General features: G+C 39.5%; 1 long non-coding RNA gene across 1 annotated transcript in view; it reads right to left on the reverse strand.

Annotated features, from left to right (window-relative positions):
- LOC116549485 overlaps positions 1-7,926 on the reverse strand; it is a 35,067-nt gene extending 27,141 nt beyond the window's left edge. Inside the window, exons 1-2 of the long non-coding RNA XR_004267898.1 lie at positions 7,889-7,926; positions 4,373-4,486 (exon numbers count right to left, since the gene is read on the reverse strand). This is a non-coding gene — a long non-coding RNA (uncharacterized LOC116549485). The remainder of the gene's footprint in view (positions 1-4,372; positions 4,487-7,888) is intronic.
- Between the last annotated feature and the right edge of the window lie 3,270 nt (positions 7,927-11,196).

Here is an 11,196-nt window from a genome sequence, read left to right on the forward strand (position 1 = left end):
AAATGCCTGATGTAGGTGATGGGGGGATGGAGGCAGCAAACCACCATGGCATGTGTGTTCCTATGCAACAATCCTGCAAGATGTGCACATGTACCCCGGGACTTAAAATATAATAAAAAAAAATCTGAAACTATTTACCTATAGTATAGTTCTATTTTTCCCTTTGAAACAAGTTTTGTTTGTTGGTTTGTTGGTTTGTTTTTGAGACAGAGTATCACTATGTTGCCCAAGCTGGGCTAGTCTTGAACTCCTGGGCTCAAGTGATCCCCTGCTTCAGCCTCTCAAAGCGCTGTGATTACAGACATGAGCTACCATGCCTGGCCCCCTTTGAAACAAGTTTTAACATGGCTTTTGATAATATGAGTTGTTTTTATTTCAGGAAGTACAACACTGTGTTATAGCAGAGAAGACTGCATGACTTTAAACATCACTACACAATGTACTCTCTAATAATATAAAGCATTTTGTCAATAAGAAGAGCTATTGCAATACATTTTGAGAATTGGAGGGCTTTGGATAATTGACAACTCTGCCGTGCAAATTTGCCAAATCTTTACATCATCTACTATAGACTGTACACTACTTTTGCTTAAAATTCTGCAGAAAAACAGAATTTTTTTGCAAAAATTCTGCAATCCTCTGGGTTCACTATTCAAGGGTCCCATTACTCTTACAGAGGAAGTACTTCCCAACTGCTAATCGAAATTTCATCTATTACTACTTTATATGATCACTCTAGAAACAATCGTTGGTAGTAAAATGTGTAACTTTGTGACAAATACCAGTGCTTTCTTTCATGAACACCTATATTTGTATTAAGAAAGAATATATCGAATACCAAGGAAAATATTCCATTTCCTTAGCAGAGTCCCTTAGCTCTTCCATGTCATATGGGATATTGAAATGGGAGAGCAGGAGCTTCATCTGAGGTTTCAGTTCTCCTGTTTCTGTTGTGTGTTGGGGCAGGACAAAAGCAACTTCTGTTCTCATTGGCCCTGAAGAAAACTAGAATCAAGAGCACTAAGACCAATGAATACTGTAAGGGAGAGAAAATGGAAGTAGGAGCTGGAAGTAGGAGCTCCTCTCCTGATGGGATGCCCATTCTGCTCCTTTCACAACATTTTCTGCCACAATTTATAGTCTGCACCCTACTTGGCCAGGTGGATCTGACAAATCCTTGGAGCTGGGCTTTGGTAAGAGGCAACAAGGACTCCTTGCCATCTCACAGCCTACAGGAGAAACCCAACAGACCTTTTTGGGAATGACTTGGAACAGAATTGCCTATAGTCCTTTGTGGTAAATAAAAAATATTATTTATAAATTTAACCAACAAATTAGAAGAAGGTGAAAACTTCATCTGCTTTCACCTGGCTGACTCCCCCTTATCTCTAAGGGCCCAGTTTGGACTCCCCTCCTTCAAGAAGCCTTCTCAGATGCCCCACAGCCAGGGTTGGCTGCCTCACCCAGGCACTCCGGGGACACTCCGTGCATCCAAGCAAGAATGTCACTTGTAGTAGAAATCTTGTCAGATTTCTTAGTCATCTGTAACACAAGGTAAGGGCAGGAAAACTGCATTAATTTGATTCAGATGAGGAAATTATTTTAGATTTATGTAATATGAAAACTGGGGCTGGGCATGGTGGCTCACGCCTGTAATCCCAGCACTTTGGGAGGCCGAGGTGGGTGGATCACGAGGTCAGGAGTTGGAGATCAGCCTGGCCAACATGGCAAAACCTGTCTGTGATAAAAATTCAAAAAATTAGCTGGATATGGTGGTGCGCACCTGTAATCCCAGCTACTCGGGAGGCTGAGGCAGCAGAATTGCTTGAACCTGGGAGGCAAAGGTTATAGTTAGCTGAGATCACACCACTGCACTCCAGCCTGGGCAAAAGAGTGAGACTCTGTCTCAAAAAATAATAATAATAAATAGAAATAGAAATAACTAAAACTGGAAGGAGCCTTGGAGATCACTGATTCTGAAAGATTTATTATGGAGATGACCAAATAGAGGCCCAAGGAGATGAACTGCAGGCCACAGGGAGCCAGGACAGGAACAAGCCTAGAGCCCAGTACTGCTGACTTCAACTCCATCTTTTTCTCTCACTCTTAATTTGCTAATTATAAAGATAGAGATTAAAACATATCTAAAAAAGTGTTTGTTCCTTTTTCCCATCAGAAGATATTAAATTAAGACTTGTTTATTAAGAATATAAAAAGTATATATAGAATGTATATATATATAGAGAAGTATATTTATACATTCTATATATACCTTTAAGTATATAGAACAATTTTTAGCAAGAGCATGGGACAACCAGCATAAGTCTAAAATTATAATCTTCTTTGCTCCACATTACCCTAGGGGAAAGAAGACTAATTTCTTACCAAAAATGCTGGTATCCACAGAGTCAGGAGATGCAGAACCCTGAATGTCAGGGTCAATATCATTGACACAGACCTTTTCATTTTCCTGACCAACTTCGAGGACTTGGTTGGCAGCTACATTCAGCACTTGGGAGATTGGCAAATACTAAAGGGCCTATAGAAGGGCAAGACCAAGAGGCCAAATATCAACACAGTTCTCACAGAAGTTTCCAGACTCAGATTCAGGAGCAGCCCTTTGCTTTGGGAGAGAAGAGAAGTAGAGGTGGAGCCCCTGTCCAATGATGAGGGGCTCCATTTGGAGCTGGGAGACCTAGTACTGTTACTGACTGTGAATGGCCTTAACCTCCAGACAGGTCTACTTTGATCAAGCACCCAGAATGAACAAGGCACTGTGTCAGGTGCTGGGGATACAAAGAGGAATAAGACAGGATACAACCTCAACGAGCTCATGGTTTACTGGAAGATCCAGGCTTACAAGCAGATCATTATAACACCATGTGACTGGGTGAGAAATGTATCAGAGGTAAAGCCCATCGTGATTTTATGGGGTACTTTCTGGGGTATGGGGAAAGGATGAAGCCAGGATGATGGCAATTCCGTGGGTGATGGTGTCTCTGAGCTAAGGCGGAGAAGTAGGAAAAGATGTTGGTAGAAAATCTTTCTGAAATGGAAATGTGACCATGCTCCTCCTTTCTGATGCCTCTAGCCTGACTTAGGGCCTCTCTGTGACACTCTTTACCCTGTGCTTACACATATCCTGTTGTTTTTTACCCCATTGTATTTCAGTTGAATATTTACCTACCCATCTCCTACCAGCCTAGAACCCAGTTACTTTTAGCAAAGGCCGTATCTTTGCTGCATTCCTAGGACAAGTACCTGGCACATATTAGACCCTCACTGAGCATTGCCTAATATTTAAAAAGTAGATATAAATCAGAGAGCATAAATCCTGAACAAAATGATGAAGACAAGAACTTACAGAGTAAATATGAAACAGTACAACAGAGACATCTTTGAGAATGCTAAATTAATTATTTCAGTAAAATAAAGTTTCAAAAGAAAAGTTGCAAATAATCAAGTTCTATCTTTGTATCTCTCTTAAACAGAAACAAGTTGGTTTCTAAGGTTTCAAAGAAGAAATCCAATGGTCCATTATTTTTCTGTCATTTGTAGGGCAGGTGGAGTCCTGAAACAGTGACAATCTAAAACTAAGTGACAGATATGAGAAAACAATGTACTGATCATCCCTTTAAGGGTACCACATCATCACATCACTGGGTTTCACACACCTGCAGGTAGTGGTGCACAGTCCTGAGAGAGTGCAGGTGGCACACTAACCACTTTGTGTAAATAGTAAGATCTTCCTGTGTCACTAAGTTAGGAGGATTGTTTTTCCCCATGAGGAAGTTTTCTCCAGCAACAGACAATCTTTCAGCTCTCTGAAGGACATCATTGTTCTCCTGCATAATGTAGCCAACTTGTTTCTGTTTAAGAGAGATACAAAGATAGAACTTGATTATTTGCAAGCCTTATGCTCTGCATCATTTGCTTCCAAGCATAGGGTAATGTTGTTTTGGGTCTAAATAAAGGGGCCCTTTGAATCCCAAAGTTCTTCCATATTCTAAATTTGACTTATAAGGGCAGTGGTCATATTCCTAGGACTTTGAAGGAGACAGACTCTAAGCAAAGAGTCAGTGCATAGGAATATGCACTGGAGTCAGCTTCTGAAATTTTTACCTAAGGTTGAGGAAGCCAAGTCTATGAAGAAAAATGTGTTTCCTCTCATACAAAACTTCCTTCAAATCTCATTCTTATGAGTAGATTACCTTTACCATTACCTACTGCCGTTGGTAGAACAGGTGAAAAGGCACATCCATTAGTTTATTTTCTATCTTTAGCTGTGACTTTTAAAAAACTGACAAGCTTATTGGCCGTTTTGTTTCAATATTAAAAAATAGCCCAGAGGTTCTCTTCATAGACTTCCTACTTTGTAAAGAGGATAAAGTTGCTCAATGATCTTACTGTGTTGGCAAAACCTCTTCCACCTAAGCATGTATAAATATTTACTCTGGACCAGCTAGGTAATTCTTTCTGTGTAATACTTTAACAAAAAGAAAAATAAGCACTTAGAGAAGGAAGACTGAATAAACTCTTAAGAACACTAACAATAGGAAAATCAGTCTCTGGTTGTTTTGGAAATATGTATTTTTCTACATGAAGACCATAAAATTAAGAAGTCTGGCTCGGCTGCGCGCAGTGGCTCATGCCTGTAATCCAAGCATTTTGGGAGGCCAAGGCGGGTGGATCACCAGAAGTCAAGAGTTCGAGACCAGCCTGGCCAACATAGTGAAACCCCGTCTCTACTAAAAATACAAAAATTAGCTGGGCATGGTGGCAGGTGCCTATAATACCAGCTACTTAGGAGGCTGAGGCAGGAGAATCACTTGAACCCTGGAGTCAGAGGTTGCAGTGAGCTGAGATTGCACCATTGCACTCCAGCCTGGGCAACAAAAGTGAAACTCCATCTCAAAAAAACCATAGAAGTCTAGCTCAAGATAATATTCAAATTTAAATAACGTGAGTAGACATTTCCAAGTTGTTACGATCTGTTGCCAAGTAAATAGATTTAAGCTAATTTCTCAGTTACCACACAATTTTAGCAGTGACATAAAAGTCTGTCAAGTTATCTAAAGCTGAGCCTAAAATTTTTTAATTAAAAACTGAAGTTATGAGTCAAAAATACAGAGTACATTACAGTAAGATTATAGCTTATAACCTCAGATCAGAAATTTTATTTATACTTAAAAATTATTAATTCTTTTAAAGGTTTTCTTTCTGATAATAAATATAATACTGGCTATGATGGAATTACCAGAACCAGACTAACCCTTCTATCATAAACGACTAGAAAATTGGACACAATATACAAGGCAACTGTTTTCTGACACGGGACAACAGGCAGTGCAGGGCTTTGGTCCCTGAGAGAAGGAAACAAATCATGTAGGCCCTGCAATCACCTTGGTTTCCTACCTGAAGGCAGTTTCTAAGCCATGGAGCAAGAAAGGGAATCATAAGCAGAGTAGATGATCTCTCTGAGTTAAGGAAAGAGATATTGAAATTTGGGAAATTGAGTCAGCTGAAGTTTACAGAAGAGAAGGAAGCTATGCAAAGAAAGGATTCTAGAACTCTGCATAGAGAACCCTTTCAGTCTGTTGCTGAATACTAAGCCATACATGTAGAAGGTGAAATTCCAGGAAGCTGTCCAAAAATTAACTGACTAGGGAATTGTAAACTGAACAGTTCCAAGTTCATATGAGGCTGAGAGATGTTCAAGTCCAACCAGCTAGAGTGAGGGTTTTTCATTGAATATCTGGGACATTTAGTAGAGACATCAAAAGCTTTAGTAAAAGGATAAACTATGCCTAGAGTAATGATTATTCTAAACCTGCTCCAACAATCCTTAAGCCTTGAAAGGATTAAGCTGACCTGTAAGTAACTTAACTGCCTAACAGAATAAAGTCCAACAACCTCTAAATAATAAAAAAAATCTGGTACTTAATAATGAAAAATTGACAATTTTCAGCATTCAGTAAAAAATTACTAGATATGCAAAGAAAGAGGAAAGCATGATCCAAAAGCAAAAGAAAAATTAGGGATGAGAAACAGGCCCAGAAATGACAGAGGTGATGAAAGCTACAAAAAAGAATTTTTAAAGAACTATTATAAATATGCTTAGTATGTTCAAGGATTGAAAGGAACATGTGAACATAGGCTGATCACAGTGGCTCATGCCTGTGATCCCAGCACTTTGGGAGGCTGAGGTGGGAGGATCACTTGAGGCCAGGAATTCAAGACGAGCCTAGCCAACATAGTGAAACTCTGTCTCTACTAAAAATACAAAAACTAGCTGAGTGTGGTGGTACGTGTCTGTAATCCCATCTTGGGAGGCCAAAGCATGAGAATCACTTGAACCCAGGAGGCAGAGATTGCAGTGAGCTGAAATCAAGCCTTTGCACTCCAGCCTGGGCAACAGAGTAAGACTCTGTCTCAAAAAAAATTAAAAAAGAATAAGAAAAGAAAATGTGAACATAATAAGGAAAGAAATGGAAAATATCAAAACAAATCAAATGGGAACTTCTAGAAATGAAAAATACAATACCTGAAATGAAACACTGACTGGATGGGATTAAAAGTAGATTAGATCATTCATAAGAAAAAGTTGATAAACTTGAAGACATAGCAGTAGGAACTATACAAAACAAAGCACTGGAGAGGGAAAAAGACTGAAGAAAATTAGTAGTCTTAATGATCTATGAAACAATATGAAGTGTTTAACAAATGCATAACTGGATTTCAGAAAGAGAAGTGCTGGCAGAAAATATATTTGAAAAAATAATGGTTGAAGTTTTTCAAAAACTGATAATAAAACCATAAACCCACAATGCAAGAAGTTCAACTAACCCCCAGCAAGAGAAACACAAAGGAAACTTCAACACACATCATAATAAAATATCAAAAAACCATTGATAAAAAAAAAATCTTAAAAGCAGCCAGAGAATAAAATGGTAGACTATGATCAGAAATAGAAACTACATACAAAAGAATGAAATCATGTCCTTTGTAGCAACATGGATGCAGCTGGAGGCCATTATCCTAAGTTAATTAATACAGAAACAGAAACTCAGATATTACATGTTCTCACTTATAAGTGGGAGCTAAACTTCGGGTACACATGAACATAAAGATGGGAACAATAGAAACTGGGAACTACTATAGAGGGGAGGGAGTAAGGGGGAGTAGGAGTCGAAAAACTACCCACTGAGTGCTATGCTCACTACCTGGGTGATAGGATCAATTGTACCTCAGTCCTCAGCATTACACAATACACCCAGGTAACAAACCTGCATACGTACCCCTGAATCTAAAACAAAAGTTGAAAATATTTTAAAAAGAATAAAATATCAAAAAAAAAAAAGAAAGTTACTTGGGATTTTGTTGATAATGTAGGTTTTAATGTATCTGTGAAATGCAAAGACTTTTGCTGGTCAATGCCTGTGACCAAGATGAACCATGGAAACATTACACATTAGTCAGTTCTCACAATGCTAATAAAGACATACCCAAGACTGAGTAATTTATAAAGCAAAAGAGGTTTAATGGACTCACAGTTCTACATGGCTGGGGAGGTCTCACAATCAAGGCAGAAGGCAAAGGAGGGGAAGGGCACATCTTACATGGTGGTAGTCAAGAGGATGTGTGCAGGAGAATGTGGCTTTATAAAACCATCAGATCTCATGAGACTTATTCACCATCATAAGAACAGCATGGGTAAGACTGGCCCCTATGATTCAATTACCTCCCACTGTGTCCCTCCTATGACACTTGGGAATTATGGGAGTAATAATTCAAGATGATATTTGGTTGAGGATACAAGCCAAACCATTTCATTCAGCCCCTGGCCCCTCCCAAACCTCATGCCCCCACATTACAAAACCAAACATACCTTCCCAACAGTCCCCCAAAGTCTTAACTCATTTCAGCATTAACTCAAAAGTCCACAGTCCAAAGTGTCATCTGAGACAAGGCAAGTCCCTTCTGCCTATGAGCTTGTAAAATCAAAAGCAAGTTAGTTACTTCCCAGATGTAATGGAGGTACAGGCATTTGGTAAATGTACCTATTCCAAATGGGAGGAATTGACCAAAACAAAGGGGCAACAGGCCCCATGCAATTCTGAAATCCAGCAGGGCAGTCAAATCTTAAAGCTCCAAAATGATCTCCTTTGATTCATGACTCACATCCAGGTCACACTGATGCCAGAGATGGGTTCCCATGGTCTTGGGCAGCTTTGCCTCTGTGGTTTTGCAAGATACATTCTGTCTCCTGACTGCTTTCACAGGCTGGCATTGAGTGTCTGCAGCTTTTCCAGGTGCATGGTGAAAGCTGTTAGTGGATCCACCATTCTGGGGTCTGGAGGATGGTGTCCCTCTTCTCACAGCTGTACTAGATAGTGCCCCAGTGGGGACTCTGTGTAGGGGCTCTGACCCCACATTTCCTTTCCACACAGCTCTAGCAGAGGTTCTCCATGAGGGCTCTGCCCCTGCAGAAAACTTTTGCCTGGACATCCAGGCACTTCCACACATCATCTGAAATCTAAGTGGAAATTCCGAAACCTCAATTCTTGACTTCTATATACCTGCAGGCTCAACACAGTGGGGAAGCTGCCAAGACTTGGGGCTTACACTCTCTGAAACAATGGCCTGAGCTCTACATTGGCCCCTTTTAGCCACACCTGGGACTCAGGGCACCAATTACCAAGACTACACAAAGCAGCAAGGCCCTAGGCCCAGCTCAGGAAACCTCCTAGGCCTCCAGGCCTGTGATGGGAGGGGCTGCCCTGACATCTGACATGCCCTGAAAACATTTTCCCTATTGCCTTGCCAATTAACATTTGGCTCGTCATTTATGCAAATTTCTGCAGCCAGCTTGGATTTCTCCTCAGAAAATGGGTTTTTCTTTTCTATCACATCATCAGACTGCAAATTTTCTGAACTTTAATGCTCTGCTTCCCTTTAAAACATAAGTTCCAAACTATATCTTTGTGAATACATAAAACTGAATGTTTTTAACAGCACCCAACTCACCTCATGAAAGCTTTGCTGCTTACAGATTTCTTCTGCTAGAGGCCCTAAATCATCTCTCTCAAGTTGACAGTTCCATAGATCTCTAGGGCAAGGGCAAAATGCCACCAGTCTCTTTGCTAAAACATAGCAAGAATCACCTTTGCTCCAGTTCCTAATAAGTTCCTCATCTCCATCTGAGACCACCTCAGCCTGGACTTTATTGTCCATATCACGATCAGCATTTTGGTCAAAGCCCTTTAACAAGTCTCTAGTAAGTTCCAAACTTTCCAACATTTTTCTGTCTTCTTCTGAGTCCTCCAAACTATCCCAGCCTCTGCCTGTTACCCAGTTCCAAAGTTTCTTCCACATTTTCAAATAACTTTACAGAAGTACCCAATTCTAACCGTACAAATTTACTGTATTAGTCCATTATCATGCTGCTAATAAAGACATATCCAAGACTGGACAATTTATAAAGGAAAGATATTTAATCGACTCACAGTTCCACGTGGCTGGGGAGGCCTCACAATCATGACAGATGACAAAGAAAAAGCAAAGGGAAGCCTTACATTGTGGCAGGCAGGAGGATATATGTAGGTGAACTCTCCTTTGTAAAACCATCAGATCAGCTGGGCATGGTGGCTCATGTCTATAATCCCAGCACTTTTGGAGGCCGAGGTAGGTTGATTACGAGGTCAGGAGTTGGAGACCAGCCTGGCCAAAATGACGAAATCCTGTCTCTACTAAAAATACAAAAATTAGCCAGGCATGGTGGCAGATGCCTGCAATCCCAGCTACTTGGGAGGCTGAGGCAGGAGAATTGCTTGAACCTGGGAGGTGGAGGTTGTAGTGAGCCAAGATCTTATTATCATAAGAACAGCATGGGAAAGACCCACCCCCTTGATTCAATTATCTCCCACCGAGTCCCTCTCACAACACATGGAATTATGGGAGCTACAATGCAAGATGAGATTTGGGTGGGGACACAGCCAAACCATATCACATTAGTTCAAGTAAGCAAATGCTTAGAGGTTGACAGAAAAAAAAAAAAAACACTTAAATTAGTAAAATGCTCTTTCCTATTATGACATACATTTGAATTTCCTTTTAGCTTATGAATAAACATGTGTACTTACATATAGTAGTGACAAAAGTCAAACTATTCCACAGTTCTATTTTAAAATGTCATGTTTTATATTTTTTGTATAATTAATATTAATTGCAAAAATGTGTGTAAACTAAATATCAATGAAAATAAAGCTGTTACCTTGAAAAGAAAGAAAAAAATGAAAAGAAAGGAAAGAAAGAAAGAAAATAATTGGAAACTATGTAAGCCAAAGGCAATGGAGCAATATCTTTAAAGCAATAAAAAAACCCACCAACTCAGAATTCTATGTTGAACAAAAATATCTTTCCAAAATGAAGGGGAAATACTTCAAAACAACAAAGACTATGAGAATTTGTCCCTGGTAGACCTGAACTACCAGAAATGCTAAAGAAAATTCTTCAGAGAGAAGGCAAATGATATCCTATGGAAGTTTAGATAATACTAGTTTCTCAACCTCAGCAACTATTGACATTTGGGACTAGATAATTATTTGTTGTGAGAGGCTGCCCTGTGCATTGTAGAATGTTTAGCAGCTTCCCTGACGTCTACTCAATGCTAGTAGCAACCAGTCATACCCCTCACCCAAATTGTGACAACAAGAAATATCCCCAGACATTTCCAAATGTCCCTTGAGGCACAAAATATCTTCTATCTCTACCCCTCCTCTCTCTCCATTGAGAAACACTGATATACACAAAGGAATGAAGAATGCCAGAAGTGACTGGAAAGAGAATCCTGAAGGAAGACAATGACAATAGTTTAACTTGCAAATAGCATCTCAAAATCTTTTGTTTCTTTGTGATTAATTTAATAGTTAATTCCAAACTAGTTGCTAAAGAACTAATTTGTATGCATAAGTAACATATGACACAATAGTTAATTCCTAACTAGTTGCTAAAGAACTAATTTGTATGCATAGGTAACAGGAATAGAGAACAAGGAATTTTAAAATTGAAATAATATATACTTCTTACAGAAAATTTAGCAAACATATAAAAGTAGAAAGGGGAATTTCATTATCCTGCCATCCAAACATAACATTCATTAACATTTGGTCTAAGTCCGTCAAGTGATTTTTTTTT

Source organism: Sapajus apella, unplaced genomic scaffold (genome assembly GCF_009761245.1).
Source record: "Sapajus apella isolate SASKATOON/1434 unplaced genomic scaffold, GSC_monkey_1.0 scaffold6, whole genome shotgun sequence".
NCBI classification, from domain to species: domain Eukaryota; kingdom Metazoa; phylum Chordata; class Mammalia; order Primates; family Cebidae; genus Sapajus; species Sapajus apella.